The sequence below is a fragment of the Motacilla alba genome, chromosome 1 (genome assembly GCF_015832195.1).
Source record: "Motacilla alba alba isolate MOTALB_02 chromosome 1, Motacilla_alba_V1.0_pri, whole genome shotgun sequence".
Classification (NCBI taxonomy): Eukaryota; Metazoa; Chordata; class Aves; order Passeriformes; family Motacillidae; genus Motacilla; species Motacilla alba.
The window spans coordinates 24,788,053-24,813,239 of record NC_052016.1 but is presented as its reverse complement, the minus strand read 5'-3'; the positions used below and the strand labels follow the sequence as shown (position 1 = coordinate 24,813,239).

Below are 25,187 nucleotides of genomic sequence, written 5' to 3'. Positions count from 1 at the left end.
TGCAAGGTGCTGCCTTCCTTGAGACAATATATAGAGAGATGTCCAAAGTTGGGGTAACAAAGACCTTTCACTAGCTAGGTCAGAAAATGGATACATACTTTAAACACCTCTAGCAAAGACACGACCCTCCTGCTTCAGCACCAGGCTTTTTATCCTTGCTGCTAGATTCCATTGCCCAAAATTTCTGTTAAGAGAATATTTCCCATCCCATGACAGTAAGGATCTTGACAACATGTCCATGGAAAGAGTGAGAAAATCCTTGGATATATCAGGGTATCAAATCAAGTCTCTTCCTTTTATCCAGGGGAGCAAGAATGAGATCCTGGGTCACTTGCATGAAGAAATAACTATCCATCCATGAACATTGCCACCTGGCTGTGCCTTGTGTAGGGTGTACCAGCTCAAAGGTCAGAGCTTCCCTGTAGAATCAGGTAGCAGAAGGTATCAACGTAAGGTATCAACCTTGTCTTTAGGTCTTTGATGCAAAGTCTAATCAAAGCCTTGGCTGGAAGACATGAACATGTTAGTGCAAACTAGCAGGAATGTAATATCCTTGGGTCTAGGCAGTAGTTTTGTAGCATTTCTGTCTGTCATGTCCATCACAGCAGTGACAGACAATTACTAATGTATTTAGTCCAGATCTGGCAAAGCATTTTAGCCAAGACCACAGACTACTCTGCGGCAGAGCTGAGATCAAAATCTGACCCTTTGACTTCCAATCGAGTGCTTCAACCACATGAACACATTTGTTGTGCTATTTACTCTCCCTTTTCATGAACCTTTCTGTATTTTTCACACCTAATTTGCCGCTGCTCATAAGGAAAAAAACTATCCCCTTTCAAATACAAATTGCAATTAATAAAAAACGTATTCATAGTCCTCAAACCCTTTCTTTTTTTAAGTCTCTGTAAAATATGTTCTTTGGGTGTTTATTAATTAGAAAGGTTGTGAGACAGGAATTGTAAGTACACTAATAAATGACACACATATATAGTCTCTCATAGAATGTCCTAGAAGCCTTCTGGCCCGTCACGGGCTGTTGATCTGCATGGCCACTTCCAATTGGTCCCAGAGTCCTTTGCGAGTCCTTTGCTCCTCACCATTAGCTGCCTGGATGTCATCAGTTGCGGCTTCTTGTTTCTCGAGGCATGATGTTGGTCGTCTGTGGTTGGCAGTGTCGCCAGTCTCCAGCCCATCCCCTCCAGGACAGGACAAGCTCCCACACAGCCTCGGTGCTAAGGGGCTGCAGGATGGCTGAGAACTTGTTGTGGGTGGTTAGGGATGCACAGATTCCCTAAATTAAGCAAGTGTTGGTCATGGGAGGCACATAGATAGAAGGAAGCTCAAGCAAAACAGGGAGAAACACAGAGTTCTGCAGAACCTGAGCGTTTTGGACAGTGAAATTAACATCCAAAACTGGACCATGAATTTTATGTGCTCTTTACTACCTTGATCCTTTACGTAGTACATCCTTATAAAGGGCCACAGTATTTTGTATTTAATTGAAATACCTTCTATCAGTCCTACAGATATTAACACAAGTTCTTGTCACTGCCCTGGTGGCTGCCAGCATATTCAGAGTTGCATTTTCTGCATCTCCATGACGAACAAGCATCATGATAGCCTTTTTTATGACTTCCCACCAGGTCTTTTTCAAGTCCCTCCTTCCCTCAAGGGTTAAACTAACTGCAACAAAGATAAGCTACCAGTGGGGACAGCTTCATGTCTCCCTCCATGTCTCTGCAGAAATAGAGATTTTGAAGCACAATGTGTGCATGCTGCTGCTTCATGTCCTTGCAGGCTTCTGTCTTGGGGACTCCCAATCCATACCCCTACTTGCCCAAACCTGTTTGCTGTGGCAATTCCAAGCACCTTTTGTTTTCACTTGGAAGAAAACCTCCTCACAAGTGCTGTTTCATATGCTCTCCGTCCTCCCTGTTCTTGCTCTCTACAACTCTTGGTATTTTCCATCTGTGCTATTTCAGCCACTTTGTCCTGTATCTTTTCAACTGGGTGGGGCTAAGCTATAAAAGGGATCTGACAATCCTCCCCCCCCCCCCCCCCATCCCCCATCCCCATTCCTTGGCACAGAGCCTTGGGCTATACACAGCTTGGCTAAATCATTCCATGCATTCCTTTCACTCTGTAGTAAGAGCATAATTCATTGCAAAGGTCTTTTTCACCATGCCCTCCTGTGACAGGAAATTACTGTTTTGCAGCTGCCTTGACTCACAGATCTTGGGATGAACTTATCTCAAGCATCTTGTGTGCAGAAAGATTCCATGGCAGCATTGAATAATAAACAGATGATGGAAGTGTGTGCAATGTGCAAGCACCATGAAAATGCTTTATGTTCCTAAACAGACATTTCTACACAGACCTTTCTCCTGCTGCCATTTTCCAGTTAGAAATACATGGTTTCACCCAACTGCTCAAATTTCAGAATTTTATGAAACATGCCTCAGTTATCATTTGGTGGACCATGACCCAGCCCTGCTTTTTCCATTGCTGACTCTGATGAACACATGGTTTCTGACAGAGCAGACATGGTGACATTGCATAAAAGCCATGTCCCACTCAAAGGATAAGGACTAGCCACAGTTTTAGCTTTCCTCTACAGAAACCTGGGAAGTAATACAAACACAAACTTCATGATGTCAACTGTCTTTGAAAGAGGGTCTCTGGATTAAGAAGGACATTTGCGTGATCTCTAAAGCCTTTTGCAGGTATCAAAAGTCACAACTCCTTTGCTAAAGGTGTTTGTCCTATGGACAGAGGCCTAGCCTTAGGGTGGGGGCCACAGGGAATCCTATTTCTGTCTCTAGTGCATAGCTGTTGGCACTATGTATTTGTACTTTGTGCTTGTGTCTTTTCAGAAAAGCATTTGAATCCATCAACTCCATACTGCAGCCCCAGAAGATTTTCTACATTGTGGTGGACAGGACATGTGCCTGTCTTTGGGTGCACATGGAAGCGACTGTGCATGCAAGATTTCCTGGGCAGTGCTGGAAGACTACGTGAAGTGGAGGGTGAGAAATTATAGAGTTGGCTCATTCCTAAAGATAGATTATCTTTTCTTTTCTAAGGATGATGAGGGAGGAGGAATTGGGACTCCTTTCAGGAGATAAATTAGGACTACATTGACAATCCCCATTTCCTGCAATTAGAGAGAAATGTATGGGAAAAGGTAACTAGACTTTTCCAAGTGTTTACACACCTAGCTTTATCTCCCAGAAGCCTTCCATGCCAAAAGCCCATCCAAGTCCCCTCTTACTGCTAATTTTCAAACCCAAGCTGGATATCCAAAGTCCAAGATGGCTAAAATTTCCAAGATCCGTCCACAGCCTGGTTGTTTCACTCATCCTGGAAAAGAAAGAAAATACCCAAAATTTGTGTGATGATTTGCATAGAGAAATTGTATCATTCAGCATCTGGAATCATGGTGAACATGGGACCCTTCTGAGAGTCTCACATCTCCCTCCTAGAAGATGGCCATGTTTGCTTTTTCACTCGCACACCAAATTTTTAATGTGTTCAGAGTGGTAATCGAACATGTTGTGAAGTGAATGCACATCACCTCTGTGGTCTACAGAGCTTGTTTACTGGGAACTTGGAAAGGTCAGTACAACAGCATGCCTTTTTGTTTCTCTGTGTTTCAAACTTCAGACCTCTAGTTGCATATTTGGCTTATGCTATGGACAGCTGCTGGATTGAGCTTCTGGAATACTTGGTCAGGGTGATAGGGCACTGCCTTTCTTCACAGGGTCTTATAACTGGAGAAATAAGTTCTTGAAGGGGCCTTGCCATTGTACATTGGAAGTGCTGGGTGGTTCCCACAGGATGCCCAGAGGAAATGGCTTTTCTCTAGCGCAGTTACAAATGTGACCTAGCACTCTGTGCTGTGGGTGATGATCTCATTAGGAAAAGGGCACTGGGATTTTCAATGAGAAGCTCAAGCCAGGAGGGAATATTTTATCTACTTTTTGATCATCAAATTCCAGGGCTTATAGATTACATCCTGTTCAAAGCGTTCAGTTTTAGTAAGCACAGAGCTTAAATTCCATTTGAAGCGCAGGGGATTTAGCATGGGCCTCTCTGCTTTGACAAATCTGACACACTTAACATGTACTCAGTGTTCTGGTGACTTCAATGAGAAAAAACTTCTGGGGGTCTGCTCAAATGTTGACTAATGAATTACAGTCATACCAATCCAGAAGCTTTTTCCTCAACTCAAATCTTAGATTTCTTGTTGCTGGCTCTATCTCCATTTCTTTACTAATGTACTCACTGAGGACTATAAAGTGCTCAGAATATTAGGGATTCAAAGATTCTTGTCTGAAGATAGCACTACCACAGAAGATAGCACTACCACAGAAGATAGCACTACCACTTAATATTTAGTATCATACAACAAACCTCCTTGCTGATACAGAGCAATTCAGGAAAAAAAAAAAAAAAAGGTGGCCTGTGAGGACACTTGACCACTGCTTAGTTTTCTAGGCCTTGTACCAGTGACAGTGCCTGTGTTTGAGGGAAATGGCATTTCAGGTAGTGCAGGATGTGTATTTATGGAATCATGAAGTCACAGAATCATAGAATAGTTTGGGTAGGAAGAAATCCAGTTTCAATGCCCTGCATCAGTATATCTCAAAACATCTGGGGGAAAAAAATCCTTTTCATCCATTGTCTTCAGGAGAGCAGGCCTTGAACAAACACTAAAAGAGAAGTCCCAAGGGCACCTGGCATCAGAGAACATGGTACCCAACATGCTGTGGTGAGCACAACCCACCTGACTACCTTCACCTGAGGTTCTGCACGCACATAAGCAGGAGCATCCATCTGCCCACCAGACCAGGACTGTGGTCAAAAGGCATAAAATGCTTATATTTCATTAAATGCAAATTAGATTTTTAAGGCTGTAAAAAAAAAGTCAGGATGACCTGGAAGCCAGGAAGATAGCAGCATCTTCTCACAGTGTCTTCTTCAGCATCCAAGTTTTTCTGAATTTTTCCATCTAGGCTGTATGTAATTTTGCAAATTCTTTCAGTTACACATATTCATGCTATGGCTCCTCCCAACCATGCCCAACAGATAGAATGTTTTCAACATCTTGGTGCTTCAGTTATTGCAACTTCCTCTACTCTCATTTTGATAAGTGCAAAATAAGGACTTTTAGAAAATAGTTTTAAATAAATTTAACCATCTCTCCTAATTGTATACACCAACATAGGCTCCTGGTTTTTTTCTTTAGCTCATAATAAAAAATCAGATCAGGTTTTCTTACCTCAGGCCTCTTTATGCTTATCCTACCTTTTTTGAGTCTAAAAGTTTGTATTTCACCTACAGTTGATGTATATGCCTATTAGATGTATTTGCCGAATAGGTCTCTTAGAGGCCTACTTCCAAGGCCTCCAAGAGAATCATACATGGACCTGGATGGCATGTTTCAGTTCCTGGCTGTGTGCCTGTTGGGAGATTTTTCTCTGTACTTCCATTCCCACACAGTATACAGAAGAATAAATCTTCTTTGCCCACAATTTTTAACTACTTGTTCTAGTTATTGCTATTTAGTCCACATTTGTAGAACATTTCACACGGCCCTGATCAGAGAGGAAGTCATCAGACACTACTAGAACCTTAGCAAAAATGACACTTTTGGGGAAATAAATTATATTATTAATGCCAAATTCCCAATGGAATTAGTTATTTGGGTGCAGAAATGCCTTCAGAAATACTGAAAGTGAATAGGTTACAGTAGATAAATGATAATAAATATTGGACACCTATTCTTGTGGTCATATAGGGCTGGAGCAGAGAACATCAAACTCCAGAGGGTGTTTGTTATGAAGTTCAATAAAAGAAATCAAGATCCCCTGTGCAACAGAAGAAGGTATTGCCAGCAGGAGACTGGACACACTGCAGATGTGTGAGTCCTTTTAATATCCTCTCCAAATCTTAAAGAGGAACAGTTAGCAATTCTGAACATGGGGATATTTTGGGAGTATGTGTATTTGTACTTTATTTACTTACATAATTTTTTCCCACTGGTAATCTGATCAGCTTCATGTTCCAGGAAAAAAACCAACAAAGCCCCGGTGCAACTGTCCTAACAGAAAACATTGTTTTTATTTACTCCCTTAGCACAGACAAGTTGGGAAAGAAGTCTTAGTCATGAATTGGTGCTGCAAGAAGGGAAATTCCTGGGGAGTGAATTAGCACAGCAATATCCCAACTTTTTTTTTTTTCCTCTTTTTTTTAATGAGCACTCTACAAGTCAGCATCGGCTAAACTTTTTTAATGATTTGTCATCATTTTATTCTGATATCAGCACTTCACATGGAGTGATTCTCATCTGCATGGACTTAGCTTGTATTGATTTACCTTTTTGGTATCACGGTGAGGTGACTTTTTGCTGGAAACAGAAAAAAGGACAAGATTTCACACCACCACCACCAGGCCCCCTAACTTCAGTGGGTACTAGTAGGACATGAGTCAAAACCTCATGATGGAGTTATCACCTTGCAGCCAGGCAGCTTCTTGACTCATGCGTGAGTTTGAATTAATAATCACAGAATGGTTTGAGTTGGAAGGGATCTCAAAGATCATCCAGTTGCACCCCCTACCATGGGCAGGGATACCTTCCACTAGACCAGGTTGATCCAAGCCCCGTCCAACCTGGCCTTGGACATTTCCAAGGATGGGGCAGCCACAGCTTCTCTGGGCAACCTGTGCCAGGACCTCACCACCCTCACAACCAAGAATTTCTTCCAATTTAAATCCACTCTCAGTTTCAAGCCATTTCCCCTTGTCCTGTCAGAACAGGCCCAGTTTACCCTCGGTTAATCCACATTTTTATCTGTCAGCTTGACAGAGAAATTTGGCCAGTATAAATAGTCTTGGTATGTCCTATTCTGTGGAAGAAAGGGTTTAAATGGTTCAAAAAGAAGCCAGCAAATTGTCATGGGAAACACTACAGAAAACAAGTTATCAGTACTGAACTGCAGATAGTCCAATGTCTGACATTTGATGTAATTTCTATATTTATCTGCTACTCAAAAAATATGAGCACAGCACAATAGATAATCTGGAGAAACCTGAGAACATATTTATTGAAGGCAACATGGAAAATGTGGCTTCTTAAATGTCTCTCCATTCCCATTTGAAATTATTATGGTGGAAACAGCTTCAAACTGACAGAGGGCAGGATTAGATTGGATATTTGAAAGAAATTCTTGGCTGTGGGGGTTGTGAGGCCTTGGCACAGGTTGCCCATAGAAGCTGTGGCTGCCCCATCCCTGAAGTGTTCAAGGCCAGGTTGGTTGGGTCTTTGAGCAACCTGGTCTAGTGCAAGGTGGCACCCCCATGGCAGAGAGTTGGAACTGGATGATCTTTAAAGCCCCTTCTGCCCCAAACCCTTCTATGCTTCTATGAAATCAGAGTTCAAATAGCACTAGAACCACTTAGATGTAATACTCTATGGCATCATATTTCATCCTTCTGGCTTCTTAAGCACTACTACAAATAAACTTATAAATAACTTCATCTAACACATTCCATACCACTTTTGACCACCCCAGGGCCTTGACAGTGGAACCACCAGTTGTGAGGTGCAAGTTACTCCCTGCACTCAAAGACATCAACATTTTCCCGGTGGGAAGGTGGGCCCATTTTAAAAAAGGGGAAACAGAGGTATACACAAGGTTGGGATCAGTCTGATCAAAAAGTCAAAAGCAGTCCTTTGGTCTGAGTCACTCCAGGCTCTCCGTGTAACCCAAGGGAAGACACTCTTGGGGTGCGATTCACCTTCTTGGGAAGGCAGTGTCTAAAACAAATCAGATGAACCATAGCAAGAAAGTGCCTTCTCTCTACTGACTGTAAGGGCAGTCATGGATGACTTAATCAGGTACAGACAGCAACACAAATATCTAAAGACATGTGTGAGGAATCACATCTTCTGTGGCTTGCCCAGGACCTGACAGCCATTTAGCAATTGCAGCAAAGACAGAAGCTCTTCTTTAAGATTAAAATGAAATGAAATGAAATGAAATGAAATGAAATGAAATGAAATGAAATGAAATGAAATAAAATAAAATAAAATAAAATAAAATAAAATAAAATTTTTAAAAGATCAAACTGGTAATCTGGTCTGAGGTCCCATGACTTAAATCAGACTCAGACCCTTTTATTTATCATATTTATATCTCTGTAGCAATAGGAAGTCAACACATTGTGGACTACAGGAAATGCAGCAACTGGCTGCTGCAATAGTATTGCCAGTCCCAGTGAAGACTCTGGGGGGCCTGCATGGAATCAGGCTGTCTCTGATGCATGCAGGTGATGCAATTGATACACCATGGGTGGAAAACCTGACCCCAAGTATCCTGCAATGTATGTTTTGTATTACTTTTTGTTCCTTAAGTCACTGCAACACTTCTGAGTTCAAAAGAGCAATGGAGAAGATGGACTGCTCCTCCAGCTTCTCCTGGAAAAGGAATAGGAATCTCACAAATATCCCATGGATTTGAGACTTGACACAAATGAAATCTGCTCCAGAGATGGAACCCAAACCACCTGGTCCTACTTTTCCTATGAGCTGTGGGTTTTAGGAGAAAGTCATTGGTAAGAAGAGGGCATTTTCATCTGGAGATAGTCCACTGGCATTTGTTAAGTGGTCTCATGGCATTTCAAGAATGGTCAGGTGTCGGAGTCTCCCCCTGGTCAGAGTGACTCTGAAAGGTGGAAAAGTCTCTGCTCCAACCCATGCCTTGAAAGAAAGACTCTATAGCTTTCAGTCGTCCGGTCTCAAGGCTGTTTATTGTATGTTATCTTAAGATTTTCTTCTGGGCTGCTGCAGTCTGCTCAGCAGGTCAGCCAGAGGCACACACTGCACACTCTCTGCACACTCTTTCTGCCCGCCCCCGAGGCTGGTGCTATCTTTTATACTAAAATCTGTGTGCACTATATTTACAATTCTGTTCCAATAGCTATCACCTATGTTAGACAGTCAGCTCCTATTCTAAACCAATCTAAAAGTGCCAACATCACCCAGATCATGGAGGCTAGGAAGAAGAAAGAAGGAGGACAAGGCACGCCCTGATTCCTCCTTCTTAGAGCCTCAGACCCCCATATACAAAATCCAAACCCCTGTACAGAGTCCAAAAACCCCCCTGTACAGCACTCAGAAATTTTTCCTTTCACTTTGTGACTATCTCTACTATGCTATCTAAACTTGTGTGGCTTGTAATTCTTCCTACAGAGTTGGTAATTTGCTCCATGGGCTAAGATCAAAACCCCATGTGTCCTTGGCTGCATGCCAGGGTCTCAGAGCCCCCTGCCAGTGGCTTGGGCCATCCAGGGCACCCAGAGGGATGTCCTGGGTTCTTACAGTCAGGTGCCTACAAGAAAAATCATGATCCAGAGGATATCCCCTCCAGGGCACCTTGCACTTGCAAAAGACTGCTTGGAGCTGTACAGGTTTCTTTAGCTAAGACACTGGGGTTTATTTTTCTTTTCATGGGGATTTTCCAGCAGACATAGCATGGAGAGCTGTAAGAGATGAGGAATTTTGCAGTTTCTCTAGATTGAAACCACCAGAAACCTTGAAATGGCAGAAGGGTGCCTTGGACTGAAATAAGGCAGAAAAGACCAAACAAGGAGATTTTTCCTCATCCTGGTATGAACTCTGCTCTTTGCTGGGGTGGCTCTGGCTGGATTCAGAGCAGGATGGGGCATGATGTTTCCTTATGATACAATTTCTAAGGAATCAATACCAGTCTCTACGTTCCGGGCACACAAGAGAGTTAATAAACTTTGTTACTGTTGGTTATCTTTCCTGGAGGTGCCTTTGCCACAACTTTTGTGATTAAATTCCTTGGTAAACCTACGTTTCCCTGTAAAGGATCAAAACTACCATGTACATCTTTCACAATCCCCTGAAGCATTGGGGTTTACTTTACTTTAGAGTTCAGTTTAGTTTGTCTTTAGTTTAGAGACACAGTTTTACTGAGTGAAATTTGCAGACATATGAGTCAAAACTGGGTTCCTACAGCCATGTTTGGGAGTTCTGAGAAATGTGATCTCATTCAGAGAAATGTCAAGAAGCCTTCTGTGGCCATGGAGAGCAAAGGTGCTCAGCACCTTTGAAATACTGTCAGCCTTGAAGAGTCTAAATATAGGTTTTGAGGTCTGATTTGAGATCATGGTTTAAAAATAAAGAAAATTCTGTGGCTTTTCTTCCCTTGAATATCTACTGAATAGAAAAATTCTAGTGCAATATACTATCATATACTTGTAATCTTGATTATTTTGCTTACCAAGAAGCTGCTTTTCAGTAGACTTAAGATATTTGTTCAAAGTAAGTTTGATGTAATATCTATGTTGTCCCATTTCATTTTGGGGAAATCTCATTTCAAATTACTTTAAATCACTATTTAAAATATCTATCATGAAAAAAGTCCTATGAATCCCTTCAAGATACAAAGAATGAGGACTTTTTTTGTATAATAAAACAAGAATAATAAACTTGTACAAATATATGCACATGCCTTATGTCAGGTTTCAAAAGCAGAGAACACAATTTTGGTAAGATGTCATTTAACTGAGGCATGATAGACTTCCACTGAATGACATGCATTTGCATTTTTAATTTAGTTAAACATTCTGTCCTGTATTTTTGTTGGGAAATACTCAGAAGAGCGATGTGATGATCTGAGATTAGAAAAAAACCCCACAAGAATCTCTCAAACTTTACCCCTCACCTCAATAGCAGTCTGTGACAGGAGAATGTTGTAGCAGGGATGTCACCCAGAGACTTGTACAGCACACTGACTGTGATCCACAGCCATTATTTCATGTGAGCACCAGGTATGGAGCCAGGAGAAGTATGAGGAGTGTCAAGAAGGGTTGCAGAGCCCTGGGTGTGGTGGTAAGAGACTTGGGACTGCAGATAGTTTTTTCCTGGATGCTTCTGGTCAAAGGGAAGGGATTTGAAAAGTCCAGTTGAAGCTGGGCAGTCCACAAATCCTTACAGGACTAGTGCCACAGGCAGGGAATCAGATATTTAGAGTATAGGACTTGCTTTGAAAAATCTGCTTTTCTGGGGACTGATGGGGTCCTTCTGTCGGAAAAGAGAAAAAGCAATTTTGGTTATAAGCTGGCCAACCTGGCGAGGAGGGCTGTAAACTGAAGTTGCTGGGGAAAGTGAACCTCAATCCTTCCCACTCTTACCAGTTTGATGCCAAGGCCAGCAACAGATCCCCAGAACCTGGAGAGGGTTCACAGGTCACCAGAAGACCACCTGAAGAGCAGTACAAAGCTGCTCCAGCCACTAAGTCAGCTTAAGTGCCTCAGTGCAAATGCAGACAGCACGGGGAACACAAGAGGAGACATGCACACACATGCAGCACTGCAAACTTATCAGGACCACGGAGATGTGGTGGGATGGCTGCTCTGCCTGGAGTGTCAGAATGGTTGGATACAGGCTCTTTAGGAAGCACAGACAGCAGTGGGTCTTGTCAATGGCCAGCTGGAGTGCATGGAGCTCTGCCTGAGGATGGATAAGGATGAGCTCATGGATCAGGCTCAAAGGAGAGGAGGGGACAGATGACATTGCAGTGGGCTCTGCTACAGGCCACCTGAGCAGGAAGAACACGTGGGTAAGATCATCTATATATAGGAGTAGTCACATATTCAAGCAGGGCATTGGAATGATCTTTAAGGCTTCTTGCAACCCAAAGCATTCTATGACTCCATTATTTTGTATTTAGCTGAAGAAGCAGGTTTTGAACGCCAGGCCATGCTTTTTGTCTATTGGACCAACAAACCAAAAGAAACGTAGCTAACCTACCAGTTGCTTATTGAAATCCCATTAAAATTATTCAACAGCCATTTATTTCTCCCCAGTTATTCTTTTGTATGGTCCTGTTATCAGTCAGGAAGGAGAAAAAAGATAAATCTGATGTATAAATTTAATTATCTCATTATAGGATTTGCTATAGAATTTAACTTTTTTGTTTAAAAATAATAGGACTTCTATTGCAGGTGAGAGTTTTCAAAAGATACCTGCTGAGTTTCTGAGCATGTGTATTATCTTCAGTATGATGACATGTTGTCTGAGGCTTAGATATTTTAAGTCAAATTAAGACATGATTTACAATTTACATCACTTTTTCCAAATAACCATGGAAAGTCCCCAGCTGTGAGTGCTTCACCAAAAAAAGTGATGAACTGATATTTGGCAAAAAAAACCTACAGACCATTAAAAAAATTAAACTCAAAAGAAAAGTGGGGAAAGAATGTGTGGTTTAAAATGATTAACCAGCTTACATTGTCCCCTGCCTGTAATTCAGCAGTCCTGCTGCACAATCAGCTGCATCCTTAAAAGAAACCTTACTTGGTAACAGAGCCATGGATACAGTGGGACCACGCCACACACCATGACCATGATGATACATGCTGGGCCTCATCCAGAGTGGCCTGGAGCTGATGGAAAGACTGTGCTTGCCACCTAGGCATCTTAAGATGCACAGCACATTGCAGAGCCAATCATCACTCACAAAGGCTTTGGAAGACAGCTCCCATCTCTGCTCTTCTCACCCACACAACGCTGAGTCAAAACTGCTCTTCATCATCTCCAAGGCATCTGGTATCCATTCCTGGTGTCCAAAAACTCCCAGTTCCTCAGAGCTAACCCAAACAGAGCTCTTAAGTTGTGTATCAAGACATGTGTAGCATGATATGTTATGATTGAACACATAATTGGATCAGATGATGTGTCCTGAGGCTCCCTCCCATCCCTTCCCCTCAAGAATGACCTGCCCCCAGGTATTATCCCAAAACACTGTTGACACTCCATATCCATCACCATGAGATAAGAATATATGGTGTTGCTCCAGTAGGAAAACAGAGTTGGGATCAAACCAAGCATTGCATCAAGCCCTGCAGATTGAATTGTCTTTACTCCAACGGACATACAAATCTCACATACCTCCAAGGAATTATAGAGGCATCAAAATGGCAAGCAACAAAGTGAGCTGTAACTAGCTGAATGTGAAGTATGAAAAAAATTCCTTAAAACAGAAAAAACAGGCAAAAATATTGTGGCAAGTTGTTGCAACAAATGTGTCTGGCCTTGCTTTGAGCAATCTTATTTGAGGTGAAATTGTCAATGGTTTTCTCAGGTGACTTGCTCTCTTCTGGCCTTGTGGTGTGTGGTGGGAGCACACCCTGGGAAAATGTAGTAAGAAGGAACAATTTTATTTTCATTATTCCAAAGACTTGCACAAGATGATTTATCTTAACAGCAACAAATTCTTAGGAGGAAACTACCACTCACTGACGCATCCTACTGCAGACACATCCCAGATGTCCAGTCCCCTCACAGTCTGAATAGCAGAAGACCTCTCCTAGGCAGAAGAATTCAGCCTAGGATATCACAGTGTCCTTTGTTTAACCTTTTAATGCTCTGTAGGCTCCTACCTGTTAGGTTCTGCTTATTACTGATTATCAGACAACTTCTAGATAGAAATGATGTTTCTTTCTGTTCAGTTTCTGCCAAATTTGGAACAGCATCTTAAGAAACCTGACCTCTCTGCAAAGCTAATGTGAATCCATCCCATGCTCAAGGCTTTGAAATCCCTTACATAGCTTGGGAATGAAGAGTTTAAGTGTTGCCTTCAGGCCTGTAAATCTGTGAGCTTCATCAGCAGTTAATTTTCTATTATGCTGCAATATTGCACCTTATCCCCTTTTTTGTGAAAAAGACCCTGTTTCCACCGGACACAGGAATGAGATGTTCTCACAACAGGTTTGCAAGCAAGTACCGATAAAAGTAATTAAAATGAAAGTGCTTTGAGGATGCAAAGGTCACTAGGTAGGAGTGAGAGCAGGAGACAGCATTAGGCTAAGTCAGAGGAAATGAGGAAATGGAAGCTGTCTGTGCAATGGAGACCTTGCTGCTGGAGGAAACATTGCATCATATCTCCAAGTGGCATCACTTGTGGTGGCAGAAGCCGGTATGGGGGACTTTTTAACCCTCCAGATCTGCCGGCAGGGGGATTGTGGTGACTGAGACCAGCTTAGACTCACACAAACCTCTACCCACGCACAAAGGCAGAAGTGGGTTTTCAAGTATGTCTTGCCCTTCTCAGAAATTACTATCACAAATTAGGGGAAGATAATTTGAAATAATTCTAAACCTTCTTAGGTCACAAGTTCTTAATAGCTAATTAGAGCTGAGACAACTCTGAAAACATCTGGGCTACCAAAATCCGTATCTGTCACACAATACATGTGGATTTTGCCTCAGAACATATAGCAAACACTGGACTCAGACAACTGAGGTCAGGGGTAATTTGAACAGCAAAGAACTTCTACCTTTTTACCATTAGTATGCAAAATTGAGCTTAGAAGCTGTCTCAAAAAAATCTACTAGAAAATCACATCGATAGGATTAGGATTTTCAGAATTGATGACTTTTGCTCATTTCAAGCCCAGCCTCTGTCAAATCCTTGCTCTGCCACTTCATCCCTTCTCCCAGGCTTCAGGGCAGTGTTGCTCATACACCACCCAATATCAAAATAGTCAACTGTGCAGTGCAGTGAGCGGGGCCATGAGTGTCACGAGCGTCATGGGTGAAGTGACACCCAAGAACACGTCCAGGCAACGCTGCTTGGCTCAGTTATGATCACACTCCTCCATCACTGCCCAGATCCACTGACCTGCACAAGAAGAGAATGGGATGGGACTGGACTCCAGATGTTGCTGCAAGGACAATTGCAAAACCTCCAGACAGAAACGTCCCTCGTTTGAGTGATCACTCAAACACGTTGAGTGATCTAAACGTGTGCAAGGTGGGGACATCCCATGGGTGTGCCTTAGAGGTTGTTTTTGGGTACTGGCTCATTAACAGCCTGGAAACCACCACGAAAGGTGATACTGATGCCTTAAAGAACCTAGAAATGAAACAACACACTTTCGAGATAATATTAGTCTGGGAGGTAATATAATGACTGGTCTTTACTGGAGACCTCCAAGGGCCAGATATGGAAAATGCCTAAATGCCCAAATGCCCACCCTGACACAGGGTGAATATAGTTTTATAAGTTTAGCAAATTAGCATATTTGACAAAAATCAATAATTAGGAGCACAAGTAATGAGGCAATTCCTCCCCAGCTCAGCCCCTTTTGAAATTCTCCTTCCTCAGATGGGAACTAAGCTTTATTTATGAAAATGTCTCTCAAAGAGCTGATTTCAACCTTGGTTCCCAGGAGTAACCAAGATAGGATATGGGGCCTTGTACCCCCAGGACGTGGAGATCTGGAATGTGTTTTGTCTTTCTCCCTAGGGAAAAGGTAGGGAGGAGCTACAAATACAATAATAGGCTACAGAGCTACAAATATATGTCTAAAGAATATAGAGAATATATAAAAGCAAAAATACTTCTGGCAACATTACCACCATGGAGCTCATCAACTCAGCAGCCAGGCAAGGCACTCAGCTGCTGCGCAGCACAAGGGCACCAGCAGCTGTGCGGGTAAGGCTACAAATTTGTGTCACCCACCCCCCTCCCAGCAATGTTGTTTTGATGTATTTTGAGGCAGTCAAATCTCTCTGGGCCCCCAGTGATCCTCCTTGTTGTCCTTACAGGGAATTGAAGGGGAGCTTATATGATGAAATTCTTCCCAGTGAGAGTGGTGAGGCCCTGGCACAAGTTGTCCAGTGAAGCTGTGGCTATTCCACTCCTGGAAGTGTTCGAGGCCAGGCTGAATGGGGCTTGGAGCAACCTGGTGTCCCTGCCTGGGGCAGAGGGGTTGGACTAGATGGTCTTTAATGTCTTTTGCAACAAAAACCATTCTATGATTCTATGAAATTCAACATTTTGCATAAAGCCCTGGAGTCAGGAGTGACTTTGAGAAAGGACAAAGAAAAAGGTGTTGACCAGCAACCCCTACGCATTATTCCAATGCACCAGATAAGATTTATCTTTTAGATTAAAAGACTGTGACATTACAAATCACTGTGTAGGCTTCCTGATAAATAATTTTTAAGAGGAAATTCCCCAGCTATTCCAGGCCAACAACAAACACTGCAAGAGACAGAATGAAGCTCTTATGACTGTACAAAGGTGAGATAGGACTAAAGGGTTGGAGAGAAGAAGCCAGTGCCTTATGTAATGGCACACACAGATACCTATGTTATTTGCTGTGAGATGCATGCAACACTTATAAGGAAGAATGAAATGGTGCTAAGAAAAGAGACAGGTCAAGAATAATCTTTTGTGCAAAGGCAATCAGCATCTTTGGTCTGTATTGTGGAGTGGGACGCATTTAGGCATAGAATTCAGTAAGTACCCAATGCCCAACTTTTAATGGCCACAACAGTGCTGTGTTGTTCACAGTCCCTGGATATGCTGGGAAAGAAAACTCCAGGATAATCAAGATTTTGGTAAATGCCAATGAACCTTGCATTGTGCTGGTTTCCTGGTGCAGCAGAGGAAGCAACCAATCTGCTTAGTCATTAGTAGTTATTTCTATCCACATATCCACATGGGAGAACATGCAGGACAGTGCCATATTGATTGCATTTCTTACAGACTGAGTCAGGAGGACTAATAACTCCACCAGTTTCCCTTGATGCTTGGCCACGTTTACTTCAGGAAAAACTTTGAGTCCCATGGACTGTACTGGTGTGAATCTGGGGGGAAAAAAGGGAAAGAGCAACCACTGGTCTAGAAACTAAAACCTAAAGCACTGAGATTGGACGTGAATTAGAAATATTTATCATAGAATAACAATAGTTTGGCTTGGAAGGGACCTAAAAGATCTTTGGTTCTAAACTCCCTGCCATGGGCAGGGACACCTTCCACTTGACCAGATTGCTCTAAGACCCGCCCAACCTGCCCTTGAACAATTCCAGGGATGGGGTAGCCACAGCTTCTCTGGACAACCTGTGCCAGGGCCTCAACACCCTCACAGCCAAAAATTTCTGCCCAATATCCCATCCAACCCTGCCATCTGGCAGTGGGAAGCCACTCCCCCTTATCCTGTCCCTCCATGCCCTTGTCCAAAGTCCCACTCCAGCTCTCCCAGAGGCCCTTTAAGCACTGGCAGGGGCTCTGAGGTCTCCCTGGAGCCTTCTCTTCTCCAGGCTGAACACCCTCAGCTCTCCCAGCCTGTCTCCAGAGCAGAGGAGCTCCAGTCCTTGGAGCATTCTTGTGGCTCCTGGACTCCTCTGGACTCACTTTGCATGGTTACTTACCCATTGGGCAAATTACATTGGTGTGCAGGGATAAAGGTAAGATACATCACTGACAGCCTCCCTGTGCTGCTTAACAAGAACCTTGAATCAAATTTTTCCCCATTTGTGTCATTGCAGCAGAGCCAGTATTTCCTGACTGACCCAATACATTGATTAACATAGTCAACAGTCACATCTCATCATTATTCCAACCCACTTATTCAGCACCTTTGCCTTCACTCTGAATGTTAATGCAGACTAGAGGTTCCAGGTGGGGTGTTTTGTAGACTGAAGCCCCTGAGCAAATTCTCTCCACTACTGTAAAGCAGGAAAGAACATAAACTTGGTATCATCACAGATATTGTGAGTCTTCTTTGGGACTTTATGGGTTTTGGATAAAGAAACCCATCCCCTTAGTTTGGGTGGGATTCAAGGGTGGTGTGAGACATGAGAGTTAGGCATAAAAGAAATTATGGAGTTTATAGGAGGAGACAATTTTGTGTCCTATATTGAAGTTAATCCTATAAGATATAAATAATGGGAATTTTAAAAGGTCAGAGGGGTGGGTTGCACTTGGTTACATCTGAGCTGGACCAGGAAACAAAGTTTGGATTTAAATAAACAACTGAAAACTATGGAGAGAGTCAGACACTGCAACTCTGAGGTCCTGACTGTGAGCTCAATGCTATCAGACAGACTCAGTGGTGCCTTCAGACAGGCATTAACTCAGACGTAGGGAGAGACATCTGCCAACCCTCTTATGAAACCCAATAACTGGCTTCAGAGCCCCATATTCCTTGCCCCTACAAGCGCAGCTTCTGTTAAATCACTGTACAAATTATAGATGGGCTGAAGCCTCGGGAGGATTTTTTAAGGTTCATTAATTTATTAGTTCTGTTTATCTTTCTGTTCTATGGTGACAGCTGAAGTAATCCCAGACTTTACCTATAAACTCACCTGTGTGATCTTCACCTGTGTTTAGTTAAAGATAATGAGGTACAATACTTTACACAATTGTCAGGGAAGTCATACATCATGCACTGTGCTGGAAAAAACATTTAGTGCCCATGTGGTGCCCAGTGATGCTGGTGGTAACTTAAAAATGTTGGCAGCAAATAAGAAAAACAGCTCTTTATTTTTAGTTCTGCCAAAATCTCAGCTGAAGGTTTGTCAAGAGGTCACCAGTCCACCTTTCATTACAAACTTGCTGACTCTGAGCTTATGTTATTTGTTTGTTTGATTGATTTTAAGTGTCTGATAATCCATATAAAAGACTGAAACAGACTGTTACTGAACAAGTTTCAACTTTGCAAAGAGAAGAAATAGAAAAACAAAACAAACAAAACCCCCTCAATGAATCTCCAGTTAAAATGTTGCATCTGAGCAGTCTACTGGCATCAGTTTCTGCTCTGGGCTGAAACTTTGGCCATCCCTCAGTGAGCCTTTGAGCCAAAGTAGTTTTTGGCCAAGTACAGAGTCTTCAGGAAGGTCAAGCCCTTAACCTCCAGTCCTCCTTTGCTGGCAGCCTGGAGCCTGAATATTTTGGGACAGATGTTCAGGTCTGTGGATCACTTAAAAAATAGGGGGACATGTTTGCCGTTCTTGGAATTAGTCTGAAAGATATTATTCAAAACCCCTTTCTTTATGATGGATTTTTTATTTTAGTTTTATATCAAAATATCTGTTACCTATTTTTTTCTGCTAGTGAAAGAAACCACAAATAATTTTTCTTCTCAAAAAAACCCCCAAAAAACCCCAAACCAAAAACCAACCAACCAACCAAACAAAAAACCAAGAAAAAACACCCCACCAAACAACAACAACAACAACAACAACAACAAAAAAACCCAAAAACACCCAAAAAACAAAACCAACCAAACCAAACCAAACCAAACCAAACCAACAACAACAACAACAAAAAAACCCAAACAAAAAAACCCTGCCAGTAGTCCTGTATGGGATACTTAAAAAAAGAGCATGTCGTGTAACAACCACAAAATATTCAAAGTATTCAGAGCAAGTGAAAAGTCTCATAACCTTCATCCAGGAGACACTGGCTAATAATTTGTGCTATACAACTTGGCCTTCCCCCCAGTGCTGTCCAGTGCACTTTTAACGGGGGCACTGAGACAATGTTTCTAATAATCTCCTTGGGGACAAAGAGCAGAAGAATTTACATCGTGAATGAATCAGTGATCCAACAGAAGATTATACTTCCAAGTGTAAATTAGTTAATGCCTGGATACTGAAGCTTGCTCCCAAAATTCATATCTGGAAAAAAGTGTGGAAGGAAATGGGATTTTTGGCAGAAGGTCACTTATTATGTGCATCCTGAAATGGTTGGAGTGTGAGATGGGCATCAGGAAACAGCAAAACTGTAGGAGCAGGCAGCATTTCTCGCTCCTAAATGTGTGTAGGAAGGAGACTGAGTTGCACCCCTTCCTCTACTCTTCCTGTGCTGGTTTCCTCAGCAAGAAAACCTGCATGCATGTGTGAGGAAGGAGTTAAAGTGCCTTCCAGCAGGGCTCTGGTTGAGGTGGTTGTCCCCAGGTTTAGATACTTCGGTAAAAAATCAACTGAGATGAAGTAAGGGATTCTCTGCATTTAATGTAGCTTTAGTTTCCTATTACATTTCTGAAATAAATGTATGACCTCAGCTTTTCAAGAACATCAAATTAATTTGCTAGAGGTGTTTGGTTTCTTTCTTGAACTTGGCTATCCATCTTCCAACTGGCCTGTACCCAACACATCTGTGTCTTACTCAGATTTTGCGTCCTGTTTCTACAAAGACCAATGACCACTGTTCTACCAGAGGGTTGCTGGGGTGATACCAGAGATGCTGGGATTGCTTGGTCCTTGGGAAGACAGTCTGGGAGGATCCTGGAATACCCATCAAGCTATCCATGCATTGAACCAGCAGTGCCTAAGAGGGCACACACTGCTCCCATCTATGCCATGGCACACGAGGCAGAAGCAGCAGCTTCCCAAGAGATGAGTGTGCTTCCAGTGCATTACAAGGTAGGTCTCAGGGCTTCCTGCCCACACCCTGCTGGCCTGCCCAAGCACAGTAGCACAGACCCCTCTCCCAGCCAGACCCAGCAGAGAACACTAACACATCCTAGAATTAACAAGGTCAAAAGGAAAGCTGAGGAAGGGTCTGACTCCAGTTCTAGCATAGAAGATTCAGTTGGGAGGAAGGGAAGAGTTCCAGATTCCTGATCTCTTCACAAATGTTCTGCTATTTTCTCACAGTGTTTTGTCTGTATTCCCTTCAGCAGTCATAATGCAACACAGACTTTCCCACCCCAAAATAAAGTAAGAATTTCTGGTAACTTTTACCTGGAAATGTGGCTGAAGTAGCTATGGACAATTGATAACAACGTAGACACAAGGCAAGACCCACTGTCCTGGTATTAGTTGACAAGAATTGTCTAGCAACTCAATCTAAACTGCTGCAAGGAGGGTGAGATGGGAAGGAAGCCTGAACACATGTCACAGAGGAATTTACATCACAGGCTACGTGATATTTTTTCCCCCACCTACTCAGACAGTAGGTTTGTGACTTTAATCTGTTTATTTTTAGTAGGAAGTATAAGTAGGTAAATACTATGAGCTGACAGTGCTCTGAGCTGATATTTTAAGCAGGGAGGCTTAATTGTATTTGTGTGCTAATTGTTACGTTTCTGGGTATTATTGATTTTGGACTTGTTCCCACACACTCCCACACTCCTAGCGAATAGGTTGTTTGGCTACTATCACAAACACTCCCTGCTACTACTGTACAAACTGCTCAGGGTGGGGGTTTCCACACCTCCCACATCCCCCTCCTGTTCTCTGCTAAAAAAGTTGGAGCCACTGGAAGCTGCCAAATAGGACTTCGGAGAGAATTTTCTTGTTTGTCTGCAGGATGAGTGGAGGAGAGACTATGGCCATGCAGGTTGTGAGAAATGATACTCACTTCTAAAAAATTTGTAGGTTTATTAAAATCTTATCAAAAATACAACAGAAGACTGAATAGAGAAAATATTACGGTGCCAGGAACAAAGGATTTTTTTCCCACCGTGCGCTCATCCACACAATGGAGGTTTTGCCTTTTAACCCTTTAGCCCCTCCCAAAGTTCTGTCCATTGACTTCTTCTTTACTGTCCAGTGGTGGAGTTTGCTCCTTAAATCTGGATTGGAGGTCAGGTGTTGCCAAAACCGACCCTCCCAAATGTCCCAACTACCCCGGTCGCTTCATGATAAAAACACGAGAGGGTAAAACATAACTATAAATCTATAAATCTTCTCTTAGCATTTATGCATGATATTTGCCTTTTAATTATGAGAGTTGTTACTCATCCCATTACTCATCTATGACACAGGTTGGCCCTACACTACACTGGCAAAAGGCAGCCATGAAGATGGTCAAATTGAGATACAGGCTCTGCTGTCGCTCTGCTTTTGCATCCTCTGCTGCTAGAAGTGATGAAATCAGCTCTACCAGCATAGAAACTGGTTGAGAACTTCACCCGTCTTGCTAAACTGCTTGATGGCTTACATCTCGCTGCCTCCAACATGTCAGTGAAGGTGCTCAGGGCTCAGGTTGTTGCCACAAATGGGAAACCCAGCTGGGCTCCATAAACCGGCCCCTGGGCTGACTGACAGGGGTTTCATCGAATAACATCCTTCCTAAGGGGCAAGCATTTCACTGGTTCAGGACCTGGGGGGCCTAAATATCAGACCAACCAGCTGTCCAGACCCGGGAGTTTGGAATTGCCTATAAAAGTGAGCTCCAAGCAATAAAACACACTGTTTGCTGATGACCAGTGGAGGTTTGTCAGGTGTGTCTGTCTCTGATGCTCGACCACCATGGTAAGAACTGATGAAATCAGCTATACCAGTGTAGAAACTGGCTGAGAACTTTGCCTGTCTTGCTAAACTACTTGATGACTTACATCTCGCTGCCTCCAACATGTCAGTGAAGGTGCTCAGGGCTCAGAAAGACTGGTAAGAAACAGTCTTTCACCTGCTCCCTATGTTGTAAGTCTGCAGTCACTCAAGTAGCTGTGCAAGCACTTGGCCCCAGTTCCACAAGCAGCATGAGATTCCTCAGTCATGCACAGATATCTTCTAGGACATCCTTGCATGGGAACATTTGTTAAAGAAAACTTTATAACCCAGTAAATTTGCACTGAACTTGGAATCTTTACACAGTCCTCTCCTGATTCCCTATTTCATTCTGACTCCCTGAGTTAAAAGCTCTTTAGGTAAATAACAGATTTTTTATAAACACTCAAGTTCAATTCCAGACAATTTCCATGGTTTGGGTAACATCATCAAATAAAACACAGTATAAATAATGTCAAAAACCATAGTGCAAATAGGTAAACAAATTACAAGTTTTTTTAAAATTACTTGATTTTGATTAAAACCAAGAATAAAAAGGCAGACCAGAGTTTAGTCTTCAAATGGCTGAGGTCAGCTTGGACTAGCTGAGGACCTCTCAACCAAAGTGTTAACACGCTTAACTTACTTACTAGACTGTAAATCAAAACTGCAATTAATCACCACCCCCCCAAGCAAACAATCTCCTCTAATCTCCTTGTCATGACAATACATTTTTGTAATATTGCAGATGCTCAGGGACATCTTATAAACAAGAAGTAAGTGCACATCTATTTCAAAAATTAACTGGGTTACTGCTATTACAAATAGGTAATGATATGGTTGGCTCTTGCAATTAAGACATAAATATTATATATATGTTAAGAGAAGTTTTATTGATGTATAGTTATGTTATTGTGATATGTTCTCCCATAGTCCTCTTTCCCCTCCCCCTCGTATTGCTGGCACTGCATGGCCTTGGTAGCCAGGACATTTGGGGGGAGGGCAGGCTTGTTGCTGGGGGATGCAGCATGGCAACACTTGAGGGCAGCGGTCAGAGTGCTGTGACCTTCCTGAAGCAGTGTCCTTAGAAGGACGTCCTGGGGGCACAGGCACGTCTGCGCTCTTGCCGGATGATTTCAGCTCCTTTAGGATCCGGGCGACGCAAAAGAAGAGACAAGGTCTTTGTTTTGGAGTTCCAAGGAGAGCCTTTATTGAGCTCCTCCTCGAAGGTGGTCCAGGGACAAAGAGCTGAACAGGCAGGGAGAACGGGGGTTTATATAGGAATAATGAGGGGCGGGACAGAACACTGAAATGAATAGGATGAAGGCATGGGGGTGGAAAAAAGGAGAAGGACCAGTGGGGTACAAAGAATCAACACAGGGTAACAAAGCGTTCTGGGGAAAATCCTTTTGCTCACCATAACCAGGAAGGTTACAGCTTATGGGTTGGTTCTCCAAGGGACTGTGGCAAGTTTGTTCTCAGCCGGTTTTCTGGTCTTCACACCTGACCTTCAATCAAATTGCAAGAAAGGAGTCTCCACCAATAGACAGCAAAGAAGAGCTGACTGGCAGACTTTGGGAGGGGTTATGGTTAACTGATGCAACACCAAAGGTATAAAAGTTAGAGCATCCATTTTGTGGACAAGCACATGGTTGTTTAGTTCAGTGCTCCCAGTGCTGTATTTTTCCTTATTCAGTCTTTTGTTGTATTAAGGTTTAATAAACCTTTGAAATTTTAAAAGTGAGCATCGTATCTCACACTGCAGTTGTTAAATATTATTCCAAATTTCATAATACTATGTGCTTTAACGCCAACGTGTAAAACAGCAGCTGCTGTTAGAGGAGTTTGCTTTTCTACAAATAATCAAATTTTGGCTTGTGAAAGGCTGTTGTTTTTCTACCCTCATTTTTTTCCTGGGAATTGTTGCACCAAGCACAGGCATAAAAAAAACAAGGGGGGGGGGGGGGGAAGGGAAGCTGTCTTCCTGAATTTTTTTATGGGTTTCTTTATTTTTGTCTTTAATCCTCCTACCTTCCCCCTCATCAATTGCTGGTAGCTGTCTTCTGTTATGTTGGTGCTGCTGGTGCTGCAGAGCTCATTCTCTCTGCATTTATATTGCTAAACCTGGAGATTTCTCAGATCCTGTGCCCCAAACCAGCTCCTGGATTGACATCATGATGCTAATTTTTATCTCAGGTTCTTGTACAAATTAGCAACATAAAGGTGGGGTGTTCTTTTTGACACCTATTACTATACCCAAGGGAGAGCTCCACTAGTCCTGCCAAGAGAAGGATGATAACCCATTCTGTGTCAGCTGCCAGGGTGGAAAACCTACACCAGGATATGGCTTTCCTGTATCATTGCTGCACCCTGAGGGTCAGCCAGAGGGTCTACTTGATTCACAGTCAAAGAATAAAGCGAGGGGCAGACAGCTCAACACAGACAGGGGAGCACAAGGAAGCAACAGTCATGCTCAAAAGAAGCCATCAAGGTTTCTGCAAGGTGTAGATTTATCTGAAGGGGAGTTTTATCAAGGGTAAAGCACAGAATGGAAAAGCACAGACTTGTGGTTTTGGAAGTACACCTGATCTAATGCAAGGTGTCCCCAGCCATGACAGGGAGTTGGACTAGATGATCTTTAATGCCCCTTCCAACCCATCCCATTCCATGATTCTATGATAAGCAACAATGACCACATCCAGGCAGGAACAATTGGCTTCTCTACATTGGAGAAGACAGAGTGAACAATGTCTTTGACAGAACCAAGTTGAAGAAGGTGTCCCTGAACATTTTCCCACAAACCTTTCTGCAAGGGCTCCTCTGTCTCTAATCTTATTGTGTGTATTGGTGTTGGGCTGGATCATCATTTTGGTCCTCCATGTTTCTTTCTATCCATCTTCTCTCCTGAAGTATTTTATCCATGCTTCTCCTGCCATCCAGCCAAGGTAGGGCACTGAGTTTTGACCTCTCTTCCCCCTCTATCTCGATACAGGGAGCTCTCACTACCAAGACCTGCATTTCAAACACACTTCTTTTTTCCTAGAAGTGAACACATTTTCCTTCCAGATCCCACCTCTCCACC

General features: G+C 42.7%; 1 long non-coding RNA gene across 1 annotated transcript; it reads right to left on the bottom strand.

Annotated features, from left to right (window-relative positions):
- Positions 1-682: 682 nt before the first annotated feature.
- LOC119702802 lies at positions 683-20,706 on the bottom strand. The gene is made up of 3 exons (XR_005257448.1): positions 20,576-20,706; positions 3,218-3,363; positions 683-1,294 (listed from the first exon to the last, which is right to left on the bottom strand). It is a non-coding gene; the product is annotated as an uncharacterized LOC119702802 (long non-coding RNA).
- Positions 20,707-25,187: the final 4,481 nt, after the last annotated feature.